The sequence below is a fragment of the Mustela lutreola genome, chromosome 16 (genome assembly GCF_030435805.1).
Source record: "Mustela lutreola isolate mMusLut2 chromosome 16, mMusLut2.pri, whole genome shotgun sequence".
Classification (NCBI taxonomy): domain Eukaryota; kingdom Metazoa; phylum Chordata; class Mammalia; order Carnivora; family Mustelidae; genus Mustela; species Mustela lutreola.
Window position 1 is genome coordinate 47,195,825 of NC_081305.1, and position 21,578 is coordinate 47,217,402.

Genomic DNA, 21,578 nt, shown 5'->3' on the forward strand with positions numbered 1-21,578 from the left:
ACAATTCCCAGAATGCGCTTCGCCGTCCCGCGGGCGCGCTGGCTGGGCGGAACCACAATGCTCAGGGGTCTAACGTTTCAAGCCGCCCTCCGGTCCTCCTGGATTACAAGCCCCAGAAAGCCCCGCATCCCCTCCTGCGCACCCTGGGGGTACGACGGTAGTTGCAGTGCGGGCGGGTAGTGGGCAGAAGGTTGGCCCACTGTGGGATTGTGGCGGACGTGAGTGGAGAGTTGGGCCAGGGGCTGTGCAGTAGGTGGAAGCGTGCACGGTGCGTGGGGGTGAGAGGTGACGGTGTCGGTGTCGGTGTGAGGGGTGTCTGCGTGTGTAGCATGTGTTGCTTTTTGTGACCATATACAGGTGATCGCACGTATTTGTCCTTTGTGGCTGTAGGTGCCCCACAGTCTAGGGTGAATGTGTCTTTTGCTGTGACCACGTGTGTGGATAGTTCAGGTGTGTGTAACTTGTGCTTGTGCTCTCTGTGTTAGTCACCATATGTGACAATCCTGCAGCACGCTGTGGCTGTCACATTGAGAGAGGGTGTCTGGTGGTGGTACCCAGGAGAGCCCGATACAGCAGGAGGGTCCCAGACTGTGTAGAATTGCTCTGTGATGGTGCAGGGACTGTGACTGTGATCGCGGATGTGACTGTGTGATAGCGTGGATGCCTGAATGTGTGACTGTATGTGAGAACATGTCCTCTGTGGAGAGTCTGAGCAGGAGACTCCGGCTGGTGGCGGAGGACAGGGTGGGTAGGGGCCTAGCCTGTGTGGTGAGGCTTTGAGGTTGGCCTGGCCCATGCTTACTGACCCCAGCCTGTGATCATGGCCCCTTCTGCTTGTCAGAACTTTGCCTGCAGCCAGAATGAGCACCTTGTGTCTTCCACAGATGTGCACTGAGCAGTAAGGGCCAGTGCCATCCCAGATGGGACCTGAAGACGACAGGCACCGCCTGCCTCTATGGAGTGGACGTTGTTGGGAAGGCAGACAGTAATCAAAGATGCAAAAACTGCTTCTGAGGAGGTGGCATCCTAGCTGAGTCCTGAATAGAGGGAAGAGGCAGAGTGTTTCAGTAGATGGAATGCTAATCCCAAGAGCCTGAGGTGGGTACAGGCAAGGAGGCCCAGCTGGAGTGGATTGAGGGAAGGACATAGCAAAGAATAGGGATGGAATCGGGAGGCCTGTGGGGGCCGATGGTGCAGAGCTTATGGGCCATGTGTGGACTTGGATGTCTACCCTGAGAGAGGTGGGAGCCATGGAAAGCCTTTGGCCAGAGAACTGTGCTTTGATGTAGCTCTTTGTAGGATTCCTCTGGCTGTTATAGGGGAAGTCTCCTGGGGTGAAGGTAGAGGCAGGGAGACCTAGGAGGTGAGTGCTGCTGGAATCCCGGGGAGCAGGGTAGGTTGGATCAGGATGGTAGAGGTAGAAGTATTGCTAAGTGGTCAGATACAGGTTTGTTTTGAAGACAGAACAGACAGGCTTGATGGGTTGAAGTGCTGCATCCAAGGGGAGAGCAAGGCTGGCCCAGGAGCCTGAGAGTGTTTTAGTTAGCTACAGCTGCCATAACTAAATACCACAGACTGGGTGGCCTACACAATAGACACTTATTTTCTCACAGTTCTAGAAGCTGGAAGTCCAGGATCAAAGTGTTGGCAGGGTTGGTTTCTCCTGAGGCTTCTCTCCTTGGCCACATTCTTGCTCTGTCATCATGTGGCCTTTCCTCTTGAGCACACCCCTGGTGTCTCCCAGTCACTGCATTAGGGCCCACCCATATGACTTCGTTTAATGTTTGCGCTCTCTTTAAAGGTCTCCAAATACAGTCACATTCTGGGATATACCAGGCATTAGGTTTAGGGTGTTAATGTGTGAATTTGGGTGGGACACAGTTCAGCATGTAATGGGATGAAGGGGCATTGGTATGAGTGTGGGGATACTTGCTGGGAGGCTTCTGAGGGTAGGGGAGAGAGGGCAACAGCCAGAGGAGACCCAGGTCCCAGAGAGTAACGAGCCTGGATGGACAGTAGGTGTGGGGTGACCTGGAAAGTCGACGGGAGCTTTCCTCAGGGCCTTCCTCTCTGTCCAGATTAGGAGTCTGTGCTGTTAGAGCAGAGAGGAGTCTTACCCTTTCTATGACCTGAGGCCGGGGCATCCTTGGTGCTTAGCACAGGTCAGAGCCCCAAGAAGAGTTGTGAAGAATGAATGGCAGAGTGACGGTATTCCATTCTTGAAGCTGCTTATCTGGATTCTGTCTTACTTTCCATCCTCACCGTGGCCCTTCCACTCCACATCCCAGACTTTGGAAGACACCTTTATGCTTATTCTCGGATTACTGGACCAGTGCTCTGGACCTCTGGGTTTTCCTGAATAGACACTCCTCTCCCTCTCTCTCTTTCTCATTTTCTCCCCAGAATTCAAACCCCATCTTTTATTCCTCTTAATTTGGCAGTTATGTCAGTCAGCTATTGCTCTGTAATGAACTGCTACAACAGTTCCCTGACCGACAGCAGTAAGCACTTTTTTCTCTCATGAGTCTAAGAATTGGCTAATCTGGGCTGGGCTGGGTTCCAGGCTATAGGTTGGGTCCATCTCTGCTGTATTTGTCTTGTACGGCTCATAGGGCAAGTTTATCTCATGGTGATGGCAGAGATGCCTGCAGGCTTGAGGCCCAGGCTCAGAACTAACATACTAGCAACTCCACTCAGATTCTGTTGGCCAAAGCAAGTCACATGGCCACACCCAAAGTCAAGGAAGAGGCATCCATGCTGCCTTTAGTGAGAAGAACCACAAATATGGCCAAGGGTATATATACAAGGAGGGGTAGAGAACTGAACCTTTAATTCTGTCTACTTCATCAATACTTTTGTTTTTTTTTTCAGCTTAGAAAGTCAACGGAGTTGACATTTGTGATCTTGGTTTCTTTCAGATCAAGGACGGTGACCACAGAGCATATTCAAAGAGCTGCTGCAGTTCATCATGGCGGTAACAAGGAAGGTCATCAGAAAAGAGAGCTCACGGGGCTCTGCCTTCAAAGATGCTGATGCTACTGAGGAGACTTTTCTAGGTAAAAAAATTTTAAGAAAAGGTCATTCCCTAATAGACCTTTGGGGAATAGTCAATAGACTAGAATTTCCTAGTATGGGGAGAGGTTATAGGCAATAAAGTTGTGAGAAGTGGGGGATGTCTAGGTGGCTCAGTCACTTAAGTGTCTGCCTTTGGCTCAGGTCATGATCCCAGGGTCTGGGATCAAGTCTCGCATGGGGCTCCTTGCTCAGCGGGGAACCTGCTTCTCTCTCTGCCTGCTGATCCTCCTGCTTGTATTCTCTCTCTCTGACAAATAAATGAATAAAATTTTTTTTTAAACAGTTGTGAGGAGTGTCAGGATACCTTCCAGCTCAATAAAAAAATAGAGCGTTGCTGTGGAAAAGAAACCACACATGTTAGGTGCACATGCAGGAAACTTTGAGCACATGCCAGAGGCAGTTGTGTCCTAGGCTGCCTGTGTGGACAGGAGTCCCTGCAGGTTCAGCTTGTATTGGAAGAGTTTCAGGCAGCACTTGGCCCTCCCTGTGCACAAGAGGACTCACCCTGGGAAAAAGCCCTATCCATGTAGCACCTGTCCATGTAGCACCCGTGGGAAAGTCTTTCAGTGCTGGTCTAACCTCATTGATCACCAGAGGATCCATACTGAAGTGAAACCCTATGAATGCCACGAGTGTAGAAAAGTCTTCCTTGCCTGGTATATAGCGTACTAAAAAGTACACCAGAGGACCCACCCCAGAGGGAAGTGGTACGAATGCAAGTAGTGTGGCAAAGCCCTTCCAGGGAGCTTGGACCTGCGAAAGAGCCCTGGTGGCTGTGCTGTCTCCATGCCCCACGTTATCTCCCATCGTCCAGAAGGCCTAAGGCATGTCCTCTCTCTCATCTTACACCTACACTCTCATTGCTTCCCTCCCTGCTGCCAGTTTGCCCTTTTACCTGGTTCTCTTTCCATATTCTTTTCCCTTTAAAAATTAACTCCCTTCTGGGACGCCTGGGTGGCTCAGTTGGTTGGACGACTGCCTTCGGCTCAGGTCATGATCCTGGAGTCCTGGGATCGAGTCCCGCATTGGGCTCCCAGCTCCATGGGGAGTCTGCTTCTCTCTCTGACCTTCTCCTCGCTCATGCTCTCTCTCACTGTCTCTCTCTCAAATAAATAAATAAAATATTAAAAAAAAATTAACTCCCTTCTTTTTAAACTATAGCTCACATACCTCAAGTTCATCCTTCTAAAGTGTGCAGTTCACTTTTTTTTTTTTAAAGATTTTATTTATTTATTTGACAGAGAGAGATCACAAGTAGGCAGAGAGGCAGGCAGAGAGAGAGAGGAGGAAGCAGGCTCCCTGCTGAGCAGGGAGCCCAATGTGGGGCTCAATCCCAGGACCCTGGGATCATGACCCAAGCTGAAGGCAGAGACTTTAACCCACTGAGCCACCCAGGCGCCCCTGCAGTTCACTTTTTATTTTTTTTAATTTTAATTTTAATTTTTTTCAAAGATTTTATTTATTTATTTGACAGAGAGATCACAAGTAGGCAGAGCAGCTGGCAGAGAGAGAGAGAGGGAAACAGGCTCTCCGCCGAGCAGAGAGCCTGATGCGGGGCTCAATCCCAGGACCCTGGGATCATGACTTGAGCTGAAGGCAGAGGCTTAACCCACTGAGCCACCCAAGCGCCCCTATTTTTATTATTTTTTAAGGATTCTATTTATTTATTTGACAGAGAGAGAGATCACAAGTAGGTAGAGAGGCAGGCGGGGGAGGGGGAAGCAGGCTCCCTGCTGAGCAGAGAGCCCATTGTGGGCTCAATCCCAGGACCCTGAGACCATGACCTGAGCTGAAGGCAGATGCTTAACCCCACTGAGCTACCCAGGCGCCCCATGCAGTTCACTTTTTAATATATTCGCAAGGTTGTGCAAATACCACCCCTGTCTAATTCCAGAAGGCTTTCCTCACCCCAAAAACAAACCCCATATCAATTAGCAGTTACTCCCTATTCTCCCATCCCCAGCCTCTGACAGCCATTAATCTGCTTTCTGCCTCCATAGATTTGCCTGCACTGGTATTTTGTGCACATGGCCCCTTCTCGTTTTCTCACCACTGGTAGACACACCACAGGGGTCCTAATCCAAGAAATCCTGTGAATTGTACTGAACTGGGATTTGGCCTGTGGGTGGCACTGGTTGCCCTCATCTCCTTGGGTCTATCCAGCACTGAACTGGGATTTGGCCTGTGGATGGCACTGGTTGCCCTCATCTCCTTGGGTCTTCTTGGCCTCCCCTGTGCTTTTTTTTTTTTCTGCCTTTTGTTGTCAAAGGAACAGCCCCAGGATGCTCAGCCCCAGTAATCATAACAAGAGACCACATTTTTATTGGGCCCCTTTTGTGCACCAGGCACTCTCTGGGTGGTTCTGGTTAATCCAGTTTCCCGGCTCTGCTGTGGCCATCCCTTTCTGCACCACCGAAAGCGTTACCTCTGGCAGCTGCTGCTTTTTTTTTTTTTTTTTTAAGATTTTATTTATTTATTTGAGAGAGAGACAGAACAGGAGAAGGTCAGAGGGAGAAGCAGACTCCCCATCGAGCTGGGAGCCCAATGTAGGACTCGATCCTGGATCATGACCTGAGCCGAAGGCAGTCACTCAACCAACTGAGCCACCCAGGTGCCCTACCTCTGGCAGCTTCTGCTTTCCAGCTCTCAGCCCTGCCTTCTCTCCAGCCCAGCTTCACATCACTGGTGCCTCCCTGCCTCCAAACAGAACTTGCCTTTCCACCCACCTACCAGGGAAAAGAGCCCCACATTTTTCCCGATTTCTCTTTTATCACTTGCATAAACCATTGTTCCTGTTTTCCCCCGGGTACAGCTGGTTGTGCTCCACTGGTCTGGTTTGTGTCTAGAGAGGCTGTGTTGGTTTCCTATTGCTCTAACGAATTACCACAAATGTAGTGGTTTATAACAACAAAGATCTTTCTGGAAGTCAGAAGTCCATAATGGGTCTCAAGGGGCTAAAATCGCCCTAGTGGCAGGGGCAGTTCTTTCTTGAGACTCCAGGGGAAAACTATTTCCTGGTCTCTTCTACATTCCTTGTTTCTTATCTGCATCAATGTCATCTCATTTCCTTCTCTGACTCTGGCCCTCTTTGCCTTTCTCTTTCACTTAAAAGGATCTTTGTGATGACACTGGATCCACCTGGTGACCCAGGATTCTCCCCACCCCCCCACCCCCTGTCTGCAAATTCTCTTTTGCCGTGTAAAGTATCATATTCATAGGTTCTGGGGATTACGATGTGGGCATCTTTAAGCAGGGAGAGGAGGCATTATTCTGCCTACCACAGATCCAGATCGCACTGGTTTGGGGTTTGGTTTGGTCACCCAGATTTTTATCCAGGCAATTCTCACGTGTAAGTGAGGCTGGGAACCACTGGCTAAGGAGTGGGGGGATGCAATAGGAAGTACAGGCTATCAGGAGGGGCCCAGTGGATCTCAGTTCCCAATTGTGCTTCTTACTCTCTCCTGCTCAGGCAGATGATTCTACTTCTCTGGGTCTCAACTTTCTCCATAGCATGGAGATAATAAACCTGACTCTGTAACATGGAGAACTAGAGATAAAAAACTCTCACGTCAGGGCACATAGGTGGCTCAGTCACTAAGTGTCTTCCTTTGGCTCAGGTCATGATCTCAGGGTCCTGGGATCGAGCCCCGCATCTGGCTCTCTGCTCTGCTCTGCTCGGCGGGGAGGCTGCTTCCTCTTCTCTCTCTGCCTGCCTCTCTGCCTACTTGTGATCTCTGTCTGTCAAATAAATAAATAAAATCTTAAAAAAAAAAAAAGAAGAAGAGAGAGAGCGTCTTCTGTCGATGTGTGAGCGTGCGATGTTTTGTGAGGCTGTATTTAAATGCAGGTGCACACCACCCAAGGAGTGAAGTGACAGCCTCGAGGCCCCATGGACTCCCCCTTGCTTCCTGCCCCAGGACAGTCCAGCTGGCCTGGAGGCCCAGTCTCTGCCTCCCGCAGCTAGTGCCCGCAGCTCCCCTGCCCTCTGCACAGTGTCTGAACAGCTCTCTGCAGACAGACGTTCGATATGAGACACACACAGGTGCACCATCAATAGGAATGGGCAGAGAACTTGAAGACTGGCCTTCTGGAGAAAGTGAATCGCCCAGGGCCATTCTGTGGGTACCATTCTGCTTCTGTGTGGTGCTGTGCCAGCCTCTGCCCTGACTGTCAGATCCCATAAGAGCTGGGTGTTTCCCACCTGGCGCCCTCTCCCCCGGCAGGGCTGTTCATGCCAGCTGTTTGTGGCACTTCTTTCTCATCACCCAACCTCAGCCACTCTGTAACCGTCACTGACCTGCCTCAGGTGGAAGGTGCTTCCTGGTGGAACGACACTCACACTGCACATAACTTTCTCTCCAAGTTAACATGTTCATGCCGGGAGGCATTTGCCATCCCCATTTCGCAGACAAGAACGTGAGGCAGGGAATAAAGACCCAGAGTGCCTTGGGGTCATGCTGGACTTCAAACCCATGGAGCTGGATTTAGCTGGTTTTTAGGCCTGACCTCCCTGCAGGAAGGAAGCAGCCTTTGCTGAGAGCTGGCCCGTCCCTCCTTGTACCTCCACCTTGCTGCCAGGACACAGTCCCTGTTTTTACAGGGGCTGAGTGGGGGGTCTGTGGCAAGCCCGCCCCATGTCCCTGGTTCACTTACTTATTCCGTCCCAATTTTGTCCCAGACACGTGCCAGGGGATGGGTCTATGGAGGCACCTCAAACAGGTGTGTGCTGAAGGGGCTCTGGGTCCAGAGTGGGCTCTGAACAAGGACATGGACAATGACAACACAATGTTCATACTGCCACGCGGGACATGAGGGGAAGACAGGTTGCTTCTGATTCAGCCAGTGAGGAGGGGCCCTGGAGCTGATGCTGAGGACAGGAGACCAAACCAAGCTGGGTTTGGACAACACAGGGATGACTGGAAATGAACTCAAAAAGATGAGGTATGGTGGGTGAGTGCAGGGGCTTCAAGGCCAGGTCACATCCTGATGGCCACAGAGAACCCCTGAGTGAAGCTGTGTGGGAAAGTGAAAGGCTCACACCTGTGATGGGATGAAGGAATGGCTCCAGCAGGCACGTAACCAACATCTAGACTAAGCGGTGGCTTGCCAGCTCCTACTTTCTGCCTTTACCTAAGTCAGCTGATGGTTCAACCTGCTTCTTCAGGTGGGACCCAATCACCCCACCATTTCTCAGTCTCAAGAGAACGGCAAATTCTAGAGCTGCCTCCTTATAGTAAATACCCCTTGCATATGCTGAAAGGGATGGAGGGACTGTTCCCTCTCTGTCCCCATCTGCTAACTCATATATTTTTATCCTGAAAAGTGAGTGGCTTCTAGCCGAGGTCCTCTGGCAATGGTTTAACCTCTCAAAATCTCAGCTCCTTGGGGCGCCTGGTGGCTCAGTCAGTTAAGCGTCTGACTCTTGGTTTCAGCTCAAGTCATGGTCTCGGGGTCATGATTGGGCCTTGTGTCAGTCTCCATGATCAGCACAGTCTGCTTGGGATTGTCTCCTCTACCCCTACCCTCCTCAAATAAGTAGGTCTTAAAACAACAACAGTAACAAGAACAACAACTCAGCAACTTGTCGCTAAAGTGGGGATAAAAATATCTGCATCCCAGGGGTGCTGAGAGGATGAATGGAACAATGGGTGTAAGTGCTTACAAGTGCTAAGGTCTTACGTGAATGTCACCGGCTCAAATGATTTTAATGAAATCCTTGTGTTGAAACTGATGAATGACACACAATGTCTTTTTTAAAGACTGCAACTTTTGGCACCTGGGTGGATCAGTCATTAAGCATCTGCCTTTAGCTCAGGTCATGATCCCAGGGTCCTGGGACTGAGTCCCACGTTGGGCTCCCTGCAGGGAGCCTGCTCTTCCCCCTCCTGCTCCCCTTGCTTGTGCTCTGCTAAATAAATAAATTAAAATAAAATAAAATACCAGGACTGTGACACACCACATTTCAGCATTACAAACCTTACTTTCTGGCTGAAGGAAAAAACAAAACCATATGGCCAGAGTTAATACAAGGCACCAACAACTGAAAAAGCATCTTCCTTTTTTTTTTTTTTTTAATTTTTAAAATATTTATTGGGGCACCTGGGTGGCTCAGTGGGTTAAGCCTCTGCCTTTGGCTCAGGTCATGATCTCAGGGTCCTGGGATTGAGCCCCGCATCAGGCTCTCTGTTTGGCAGGGGCTCTCTGCTTGCCTCACTGCCTACTTGTGATCTCCCTCTCTGTTAAATAAATAAAATCTTAAAAAATAAATAAAAGCAAGGATGGGGGCTTCTGGGTGGCTGTTTTTTGCCAGATGTTTTGTGCACTTCTGTGATTTGTGACGTTTGTGTATGTGTGTGTGTCCGTATCCTGTCTTAGTTCATGCCCAGTCTTCTCTCTCATGGAAATGTTCTCACACTCTAAAATAAATGCATCTTAAAAAAGTAATATTACGGGGTGCCTGGATGGCTCAGTGTGGTTAAGCCTCTGCCTTCAGCTCGGGTCATGATCTCAGGGTCCTGGGATCGAGTCCCAAATCGGGTTCTCTGCTCAGCAGGGAACCTGCTTCTTCCTCTCTCTCGGTCTGCCTCTGCCTACTTGTGATCTCTCTCTCTTTGTGTCAAATAAATAAAATCTTAAAAAAAAAAAAAAAAGATTTATTTATTCACTTAAGGGAGAGAGGATGTGCACTCTTTAAAGTGGATAAAAGCTCAACTGACTGAGCTAACCAGGTGCCCTGAAAAAGCATTTTTTTAAGTTTCATGTTTTTTGGTTTTTGTTTTTAATTTCATTTTTGCCTTGGCAAAACCTGAAACGACTGTTCCAGACCTGCTGGGACCATAGTCTCTCCGACCACCTAGTGGACATCTGTGGGAACCTGCATGATGGAGCATGGGAGGGGCTGTTGCTCCCCTTGAAGGCTACTCTGGCTTTCTCACCTAACCGGCTGACCCTGCAGCAAGACGTGTATGATGGCAAGGGGCTGCTCTGCACCGGCCCGGGGTTGTTGATCCTCCCGGCGCCCTCTGCAGAGGAGAAACACCACACCAAAGACGACGGGTCGCCGCCATGTTCGGTGCGCGCCCAGGTCACTGAGGGATAAGCACGGGAAGAGCTGCCGAGGGTCTTCTGATACCCGCTGCACTCACGTGGTGTCCCCTCGGAAAGGATTTTCCGGTGCCAGGCTAGAGATCTGCCTGGGCTGAAGACTTTCTCACATTTGTGACACTTAAAGGGCTTCTGTCCAGCGTGAACCCTCCGAGGGGGAAGGAGGGCCGCAGGCTTGCGGACCGTCTTCCAGCTCAGGCAGCGCATGCAGGGCCCGGCGCCCGCATGGACGCACCGGCGCTGCATGAGGTGTGTGCCACAGCTGAAGGCTTTGCTAGCTCATCAGGAAGCCGGGAAGAGAGGGCTCACCAGAACCAGCCCTTTGGGCACCCTCATCTTGCACTTCCAGTCTCCAAAACTGTGAGGGATAAATTTGTTGATTAAGCCACACGTTTCACAGTATTTTGCTCTAGGAACCTAAGCAGATTAAGACGCAGTGATGCCTCATCCCTTCCCAAAGCACTCAGGTTTGTGGTCTTAGAGTGACAGCTGGATGGCCCCTGTCAGCCCCCAACAAAGCCATCTGTCACACCTGTGTGGTCTACATCCACTTTAGGGCTGGGCAGCAGAGGCTTGGAGGATGTGATGGCATCCAAGACCAGCCACATGTGCTCTGGGACCAGTAAGTGTCCCCAGCCTGGACTTTTTGCCCCACGGCAGCACCCTGAGACCATAGAAACAATCCCTCTGCCTTTGTGTGGCTGTCTCCCTGGGGAACCCATGAATAAAGGGCCTGTCAGCAGACACCACCAATTTCAGAGGAACTACTCACCATCAATACTCAAAGCCCCGAACCACCTTTCTAAATGCTGTTCAGTGCCCCCATTCACTCATTTACCCATTAACATCTTCCAGGTGTCAGCATACGCTAGTTCCTGCTCTGTCCTTTTCCTGGAAGTTGGCTGGTAAACAGGGTGACCATAAAGAGCCTGTGTCCCAGATCGGTCCAGGCATGGATTTCCTGCAAGGTGCCCTAGACTGACAGGCTCACTCAGCCCCATCCTGGAGTGAAGGGAGAAGGAGAGGAAGAGGAGGAAGAGAGCCCTGGTCACTGATGAAGGGGCCCTGCCCCAGGACTCATGCTCCTTGGGAGCTGTGGCTCCATTCCAGTGGCGAGTGGTCGAGCACCAGAGAAACAAGAATAGAAAGGAGGATGCCTGCTGAGACGAGTGACATTTCTGGAAACTCACGTGGAAGGCATCTGCTGGCAATGCAGTATCTTGGGCCTTGGGCTTGTCTTCCTTGATGCTCCCCTGAGAAGGAAGAGCTGGGGGAGGGGAGCGGATGTGAGGGAGGCCAGATCTGCCCTCAGGCCCCAGAGACCCAAGCCCCAAAGTCCCCTCACCTCATATCCCTCCCCTTGCCAGCCCCTAGACTCTTTCCCAGGGGCTCTGGCCCTCCTGGTCCAGACCCTCCCACAGGTGTTTCCTTTTGCACTGCTCGCCCTGGGTCTGTTCCCTCCAGCTTATCCTCCAGAACTTGGCTGAACCATAGCCCTCAACATTAACTACATACCAGTAGTTAATGGCATTATGATGTGGGCACCTTTCATAGGCTTGCTTGATTCTCATTCTGTCCCTATGAGGGATAGTTAGAACCGACACTACCTGACCCATTTTATAGGAAGGAAACTGAGGCATCGAGGGGTAAGATGTTTGCTGCAGTTGAACTTTTCCATGGAGGCACCCCCACTCTTGTCCCCATCCATGACCAGCCAAGATAGTGAGTCCTGTGTCCACATAGACAGATGGGGTGACCCACACACCCCAGAATTAGTCTGGGGATGTGACAGCCTACCTGGACTCTTGTAAAGGGATCTACATAGCCACCATGGGTCCACAGTGACCTAGAAGATGATAAATACTTGGAGTACGAAGCCCTGGACCCACAGCTCCACTGTGAGCCACTAACAGGCCATATCCCTGCTCTGGGCCAATTTCTTCCTGGGTACAAAAAGCACAGGCTCCAGGGAGGATGGATGGCATTATGTCTTAGACAGTCTCTGTGAAATAAAACATAACATAGGACCACCGCATGGTGTCCTTGCTGCCAGAAGCCACACCACCTTTACATCCTTCATCTTGTCCTGGCTCCTACGCTGGGCCAGGGGTCACTGAGGTCAGGGCCCCAAAGAAAGCAGCCCTCTGATATGATCCTTGGAGGCTGGGCCTCAGACCCCTCCCTCGAAAACGGGGGACTATCTCTGAGCCAAGATCAAGTTCCTGAGAGCAGCCGCAGCTGCCTGTGTTGCAGCTCCATGCCATCCCCAGGGCGCTAACTTCTCAAGGGTTGGCTGTGCAATTCTGGCCAAGTGCCCTAACACGAGGAAAAAGAGGTACTATCATCACTGTTTTACAGGAAGGGACGGGAGGCCAGAGAGAGGTTAAATCAAGGATACAAAGCAAGTGATGGGTGAGGATCTGAACCCACACAGTGATACTTGAGTCTGTGGTTTCAAAAAGATATATTTTTAGTAGATGCATAAATGCTCAGTTGAATGAGGTTTTTTTTTTTTTTTAAGATTTTATTTATTTATTTGACAGAGAGAGAGGCAGGCAGAGAGAGGGGGGAGGAGGCCCCCCGCCGAGCAGAGAACCCAATGCAGGACTCGATCCCAAGACCCTGAGATCATGACCTGAGCCAAAGGCAGAGGCTTAACCCACTGAGCCGCCCAGGAGCCCCATAGTTGAATAGGTTTTGACCAATCAACACACCTGTATAGCCACTGTCCAGATCAAGCTCTAGAACTTTTTGTGAGGATGAAAATGTTCTGGAGCTATACTGTCCAATTGATCCGCCATCAGCTCCAAGTGGCTCCCAAATGGTAGAAACACAGGTGGTGTGACTGAGAAACTGGATGTTTAATTTTTTTTTAAAAGATTTTATTTATTTATTTGACAGAGAGATCACAAGTAGGCAGAGAGGCAGGCGGAGAGAGAGGAGGAAGCAGGCTCCCCTCCAAGCAGAGAGCCCAATGCGGGGCTCGATCCCAGGACCCTGAGATCATGACCTGAGCCGAAGGCAGAGGTGTAACCCACTGAGCCACCCAAGCGCCCCCTGGATGTGTAATTTGAAGTTTAACTGATTTACATTTTTAAAAATATTTTATTTATTTATTTATTTGACAGAGATCACAAGTAGGCAGAGAGAGAGGAGGATGCAGGCTCCCTGCTGAACAGAGAGTCCGATGTGGGGCTCAACCCCAGGAACCTGGGACCATGGCCTGAGCAGAAGGCAGAAGCTTTAACCCACTGAGCCACCTGATTTACATTTTATTTTTTTATTTTTTAAATATTTATTTATTTGACAGACAGAGATCACAAGCAGGCAGAGAGAGAGGAGGAAGCGGGCTCCCTGCTGAGCAGAGAGCCCGATGCGGGGCTCGATTCCAGGACCCTGAGATCGTGACCTGAGCCGAAGGCAGAGGCTTCAACCCACTGAGCCACCCAGGCGCCCCCTGATTTACATTTTATTTTTTTTTTAAAGGTTTATTTATTTATTTGACAGACAGAGATCACAAGAAGGCAGAGAGAGAGAGAGAGGGAAAGCAGGCTCCCAGCTCAGCAGAAAGCCCGATGCGGGGCTCGATCCCGGGACCCTGAGGTTATGACCTGAGCCAAAGACAGAGGCTTAACCCACTGAGCCACCCAGGCGCCCCCTGATTTACATTTTATTTTATTTTTATTTTTATTTTTATTTATTTATTTATTTTTTTTTTACATTTTAATATCTCCATGAAGCTCTTAGCTACCATTCAGACAGCTCACACTAGGACTTTCAGCACCGTGGACAGCTCCTGCCCGGCATCTGCCCCAGCGTGACTGCTACTGGGATTTCTGGCAACACACAATTTGTGCCTATTCTTGAACTTCATTCACACAAAGTAAATTATATGCTGTGTAATAGTTTGTAGTATCTGCCCTATGCTTTCAGGTTTACGGACAGCACTGGCAGCAGACTCCTGTCAGGATGCCTCTACAGGGACTGTCTGGGGACAAAGTGAGATACAGATAGGAAAGTACTCTGAGGGAAAAGCAATAGTCCCAGCCGTCCTGAATTCAAGTCCTATGAGACTCCAAGGAGTGAAGGGCTCATGGGAGGCCCTGATGTACCAGGTGCCCACCCCTTCCTCCCAGTGTCATTCCTAGACTGGAAAGAGTGAACATGAGGGGTAAGCGGAATCTGTCATACCTAAGATCAAATCCATCTCACCACTCTCTGCTGGGTGATCTTGGGTTGCTCAGTTCACCTAAGGCCTAGGTTTTCTATCTGTAAAACTGAGTAATCGTATCTTTTGCAGAAAGGTTACTGTTCACTCATTCATTTAACAAATATGCCATGGGGGTGCCTGGGTGGCTCAGTGGGTTAAAGGCTCTGTCTTCGGCTCAGGTCATGATCTCAGGGTCCTGGGATCGAGCCCTGCATCAGGCTCTCTGCTTGGAGGGGAGCCTGCTTCCTCCTCTCTCTCTGCCTGCCTCTCTGCCTACTTGTGATTTCTCTCTGTCAAATAAATAAAGTATTTTAAAAAAAATTAAAAACAAACAAACAAACAAACAAATATGCCATGGACGGTGCACCACACCATGAAATTTATAGTCTGTGATGAATGGGAATGCTAAACAAAACAAAACAAAACAACATAATGTAGGTGTGTTTGGCACCTGTTTTGAATTAAGTGACCAGGGAGGGCCTCTGAGGTAGTATCTAAGCTTAAATGCTATTCAGTGCCCAGAGGCTGGGCAAAGGGTGAGCCCTGGAAACAGGCAGGAGTCAGGTTATGCAGGGCCCAGAAAGCATGGGAAGAAGTGTGGCTTTGGTCACATCAGGGTTTAGCAAGTCAGTCCCACAGCCCATTTCTGTAGAGACTGTGAGCTAAGAAGAGTTTTTCCATTTTTAAGTGGTTGGGAGGGAAAAATCATCAGAAGATTAATGTTACATGAAATTCAGATTTCAGTATTCGATAAAGTTCTGGATTTCATCAGGGGAAAAAAACACATGGGTATGTGTTTTCTCTCTTGTTAGATTAAGTACCTACCTGACATCTTGGGTTTTGCCTCTTGGCCTACGAAGTTGAAATGTTAGCTACCTAGTATTTACAGGGTGAGTTTGCCAATGCTGCTGTGACAACCAGGGCAGGGATAGAAGGCTTAAGGGAGAGGTGGCCTCACCATTCAGGGTTTAAAAACCTCTCTGGTGTGGTGTGGAGAGCAACAGAGGCAGGAAGGGGAGGCAGGAGACCCGTGAAGAGGGGGTCGTCTGGACTAGGCTGAGGATGGCAGGGCAGCAGAATGAGGGCAGCAGGGCATATTCTGAGGGAAAATCTGGTTTCTGAAAATGTCCAGCCCTGTGACTACCACCCTGACATGTGCCTCACCTGGCTCCTCAGGCTCCTGCCTGGCCCTCTGCTCTGTCTCTTGGCTGCTTGACCTCAGCAGCTACAGGATAGGGACCATGTGGTCTTAGTCCCAGACAGAGATCCCAGGTTGTGGGTGAGTCTTGCAAAGATGGATTCCAGTTCCCAGAGCTACTGCCTCCTCCCATCTACTCCCATACATCGGTCAGACTTCTGGCTTTCACTTCAGGACTCAGGGCTGGGATTCTGGAAAATGAAATACTGCTGGATGAGCGAAGGCACCAGGGAGCACATGTGGCCATACACATGAGCTTTCCTGGGAAAGACCCAACTGCCTCCTTCCTCCAAATGGAAAACATATGTCCACACAAAAATCTGTATGTTCACAGTACCATTATTTGGGTAAACAAACTGTGGTATAGCCACACAATGGATTATTATTCAGCTATTAAAAATTTTTTAAATTTAATGAAATACTGATATATGGCACAACATGTATTTTAAAAACATTTTGCTCAGTGAAAGAAGCCAGACACAAAAAAGCCACATACTGTTATGATCCCATTTATATCTCATGTCCAGAACAGAGGTAGATTAACAGAAAGTAGATTAATGGTTGTCAGGGGCTAGAGAAAAGGGGAATGGGAGTGACGGCTAAGGGGTACAGGCCACAGGCACACACCTGAGGTCACACCTGTAGACACAAAGTGGGTGTCATACATACAAAGCATCCCTTCCCCACAAACATGCATGGTGACACACCTGACCACCCACACATTACCTGAGGTCTCATCTGCACATACAAGTGGTGTCACACATGCAATACATTCTTCCCTTTTGACATGCACAAGCGGTAACATATCCAGTCAAATGCACATACCTGAGATCACATCTGCACACCCAGACACTGACACACTGGGCTCTCCCACACACACCTGCGGTCTCATCTGCACACACAAGTGGTGTCTCACCAGCAAGACACCCTTCCCCTCTGAAACGCACACGCGGTGACACACTTGGCCACACGCACACACCTAGGGTTACACCTGCACACATAAAACACTGACGCCCTGGGTTCCCACACATACCAAACACCCCTTCTCTCTGACACGCACACGTGCAGTGCCACATTCGGCCATACACAACTGAGGTCTCACGGGCACGCGCAAGGTTCTCCTTCGCAGCCTTCCGCATGCGCTCGCGCCCACGGCACCTCCTTTCTCCCCCGTCCCCCGTCTCTCAAGGCGTCCCCGCGACCCATCTCCGGGTCGCGTTGCCCTTCGGGACCCGCTCAGCTACTCAGTCACTACCACCGCGTGCACAGACGGGCCTCGTCACCCCTCACACTCACAAAAGCCCTCAGGCCGAAACCGTGGACTCACCAGCACCGCCCCCCACAGAGTTTCGTGGCACCGCCAGCCGCCGAAGTGCGCACACTCGCCAAAGCCACTTCCGGTCCGCTTTTCCGCCGGTGGCCCGAACTCTGAGTTCGGGACTTTATCTCCCAGAGGGCCCTGCCAGCGGCGTGCCCGGAACTGGCCATGGGCAGGATGAATGGCCTTCTGGGAAATGAAGTCCAAAGGTCGACGGCGCCGGGGAGGGATCGTGGGAACGTGGTTGTTCTGCGCCACTGGTGTGTGGGACCCGACGGACGCCCACACGCGTAGGCTATTTGTTTTTTCATATACGGCGTCCTTTGTTTTCTCAAACGCACGTACATCCATACATGTCCACACAGTTTGAGGAATTTTCTCCAGTGAACACGGCTTTACTGTGAAGTTTCAGCAGATATCCGCAAAGAACTGGAGCATTGTTCAACCTACCCAAGAAAGGACACTGAAACCCACGATTACCGACTCCGTGGTCTGTATGCTAATTTCTCCCAGTGACGTCCTACCTACCTTTTTGTTTTCCTCTTTTATCCAAGCCCGGACAAAATACCACGCACTGCTACTCGGCTGACCCCGGATGTGCATGCAGTCTGGCCTTCTCTATCCTTCTCACTGATCAGTTGATCACAAGAGATTTAAAAATATCCCGTCAGCCACTTACCTTCGAACAGCATTATGCAAAACAACTTTCTAGAGATGAGGGAGATGTTCTGTTTGTAACTAGCAAGCAGTTGAAATGTGCGGTTGATGTGATTGAGGAACTCAATTTTAATTTTGGGTGAATTTAAAATTACATTTAAATAGCTACATGTGGCTTGTGATTACCACGTTGAACAACTTAGAACATCTGAAAGATGTTCACTTTGGCTCTCCTTACAAGAGACCTATGGGAGACTGTTTTTCAGACAGGACGCAGATTCCTTCCCAGTTACCTTTTGCACAAACAACTTGAATATTGCTGAAGATGTACAAGAGATCCTGAAAATGGGCAACTTGGCTCGTTCATGAGTGGGCTCTCAAATTTTGGGCTGATACAGGGAATTTAATAACTCGAAAATTTCTGTGCTACTAAAATTTAGGTGTTAGTTTATAGCTTGCAAGAAAATTCATGGAGTCAAAGCTATTTACACTTAACTGGTTCCATTATCTCAATGCTCAGACATGTGTGCATTGAGTTAGTGTGTAGCTTAGTGTGGCTAAGAATTTTGTGTGTGTGTAGGTGCAACAGAAAATGAAGCCAATGATCAAACTTACTTTAATTTGCAAGAGTTGAGATTTTAAAATTTATTTTATGAACTGGTAATACTTTTACATGTTTCAAAATTCCAAAAGTATCAAAAGATATAGAGTGAAAATTATTCCTCATCCCTTTCCCCCCAGTTCTCCTCCCCAAGAGCAACTAGTATGACTGGTTACTTTGTACCTTTAGGGGTGTGTGTGTATAAGCAATGTTTTTTTACACAAATGGAAACATACTTTGGACTCCTTATTATACCTTTTCATTTAACAATGTATCTTGGAGCTCTTTCCCGTAAGATTACATAAAGACAGTCCCCAATTTTAAAGCTGCGTAGTTCTCCATTCCAGCATAAAACACTAACGCAGTTCCCCATGGTGGACGCTGAGGTTGTTTACAAATTTTCACTTCTGAAATCAATACCACAGTGAGGGGGCGCCTGGGTGGCTCAGTGGGTTAAGCCGCTGCCTTCGGCTCAGGTCATGATCTCAGGGTCCTGGGATCGAGTCCCGCATCGGGCTCTCTGCTCAGCGGGGAGCCTGCTTCCTCCTCTCTCTCTCTGCCTGCCTCTCTGCCTACTTGTGATCTCCCTCTGTCAAATAAATAAATAAAATCTTTAAAAAAAAAAAAAAAAAATACCACAGTGAGACCATGTTCAAGCAGTCTACAACATACAAATAAACCTATTGGATTAACTCCTAACAACAGGTTTACGGAGACAAAGAGTTGTGTGTTTGTAATCTTGGATAGCAAGTAATAAATAGTACTTCACAGAGTTGTATCAATTTATACGCTCCCTGGAAATGTGTAGGACCCCCCCTCCTTTTGGATAAAAGTCAAGGCTTATAAAATGCTGGGTGGTCACACTGCTACAATCCTCCTGAAAGGTAATTTAAAAGCTACATGAAGGGGTGCCTGGGTGGCTCAGTGGGTTAAGGCCTCTGCCTTTGGTTCAGGTCATGATCTCAAGGTCCTAGGATTGAGCCCCGCATTGGGCTCTCTGCTCTGCAAGGGGCCTGCTTCACCCCCCAGACTCTGCCTGCCTCTCTGCCTACTTGTGATCTGTCAAATAATAAATAAAATCTTTAAAAATTTTTTATTTATTTATTTTTTAAAAGATTTTATTTATTTATTTGACAGACAGAGATCCCAAGTAGGCAGAGAGGCAGGCAGAGAGAGGAGGAAGCAGGCTCCCTGCCTAGCAGAGAGCCCGATGCAGGGCTCGATTCCAGGACCTTGGGATCATGACCTGAGCTGAATGCAGAGGCTTTAACCCACTGAGCCACCCAGGTGCCCTCCAATTTTTTTTTTTAAATGAAAGCTACATGAAATTGTCGGAGGAAAATGCTCAAAATATAGTTGAGAAGCATGTGTTACAAGAGAACTAGAAAGGATTCCAGGGGCGCCTGGGTGGCTCAGTAGGTTAAAGCCTCTGCTTTCCGCTCAGGTCATGATTCCAGGGTCCTGGAATCGAGCCCCGCATTGGGCTCTCTGCTCGGCAGGGAGCCTGCTTCCTCCTCTCTCTCTGCCTGCCTCTCTGCCTACTTGTGATCTGTCAAATAAATAAATAAAATCTTTAAAAAAAAAAAAGGATTCCAATTTTCTAAACACAACAATACTATAAATATATTTTTTGTGTGTATAAGATCTAGTGTACACTACATGTATATGTGTGTATTTTTAAGAAAAAGTTACAGGAAAATTAACAAAATCTTAATGGTAGTGACCATCTCTGGGTAGAAGTATGAGGAATTAAATTTTACTTTTGTGCATTTTCCACATTTGCAGTGAAGAACTTACATCACTTTTACAAACTGATAAAACCTGGTATTCTGTAGTTTACTGTAACCTCCCCTGATGAGTTTACTTGACTGTTTCAAGATATCTATATGGAAATGAGTAGGAATATTATGTCTAGAAAATGTAACCTGAAATGAGAAATAAAAAATTTGTAAAGGTCTCTGTTGTCTGGAGAGGAAGGCAAGTGACAAACTTGTTTCCACCTTATCCACTGAGGCCACTGTAACCTCAGCTCACCCAGCAAATACTGAGGCTGTGAAAACATGACCCTTCAGGAGCTGCCATTTTGGGGACCAAGGTGGAAGGAAAGGGGCAACTGCAAGCCTGGCTTCTAGAGCTGTCTAGAGCCGTGAAGTTACTGCTGGGTGTCCACTCGCCAGAGGGCAATGATAGGTGGAACACTCCCAAATCTGTACCCCACACAGCAGGCAGGAGGAATGGTCAAAAGTGGGGCTTATCCATGTTTTACAATATCCATGGTAAAATGCTAAAATTTAGATTACTCAGAAAAGGAGATTCTCGGGGAGCCTGGGTGGCTCAGTGGGTTGAGCCTCTGCCTTCAGCTCAGGTCATGATCTTAGGGTCCTGGGATCGAGGCCCCGCATCGGGCTCTCTGCTCAGTGGGAAGCCTGCTCCCACCAACCTGCCTGCCTCCCTGCCTACTTATGATCTCTCTCTGTCCAATAAATAAAATCTTAAAAAAAAAAAGGTCAGGGATGCCTGGGTGGCTCAGTTGGTTAAGCAGCTGCCTTCGGCTCAGGTCATGATCCCAGCGTCCTGGGATCAAGTCCCACATCCGGCTCCTTGCTCTGCAGGGAGCCTGCTTCTCCCTCTGACTCTGCCTTCCACTCTGTCTGCCTATGCTCGCTCTCGCTCGCTCTCTCTCTGACAAATAAATAAATAAAATCTTTAAAAAAAAAAAAACAAAAGGTCAAAAAATTACTTGGAAACATTTGTGTATAAATCAATAATATCACTTGTTAAAATCGAAGACATGGAATTGTTAGTAGAGCCTTCATCAATTTAGTATCTGGAAAAAGTTGGTTGTAGTGCTGGGTATGGTTTCTCCACCTTGGCATATCTGTGGCTAGATAATTCTTTGTTGGGGGCCTGTCCTGGGCAATACAGGATGTTGAGCAGCATTCTCTACCCACTAGCTGCTAAGTGGCACCCCTCTGTTCTGCCAGTTAGGATAACGAAAAAGTCTTTAGACATCACCAAATGTCTCCTGGAGGACAAATCTACCCCGACTGTTTCAAGGCAATGGCTTTCAGTAGGAGCTGTGACACCCCCAGGGAATGTAGTAGAATTTCACGGGGGCTTTTCTGGTCATTGATCTGGCCATGAATGCAGCCGACATGTACATGGGGGCCACATGTGCACTAATGACTGTGACATGCAGAACAGGCCCCTGCAGACCCTGTATGTATATATGTGTGAAACAACGAGTTTGAAATGAGATCCTAAGTCAACTTCACATATTAACTCCTGCATGCTTAGAATTTTATACAGAATTTTCCAGAAATGCAGTGGCATTTTGTTTTTTTCGACTTTTTCAAGAGTTAGTCACCACTTAAGAAAATCACATCCCATACAGGAATGCCCATCACGGTATTTC

General features: G+C 48.7%; 1 long non-coding RNA gene across 1 annotated transcript; it reads left to right on the forward strand.

Annotated features, from left to right (window-relative positions):
* Window positions 1–80: 80 nt before the first annotated feature.
* Window positions 81–12,211, forward strand: LOC131818218 (uncharacterized). The gene is made up of 3 exons (XR_009348728.1): window positions 81–149; window positions 2,919–3,056; window positions 9,899–12,211. It is a non-coding gene; the product is annotated as an uncharacterized LOC131818218 (long non-coding RNA).
* The last annotated feature ends 9,367 nt before the right edge of the window (window positions 12,212–21,578 follow it).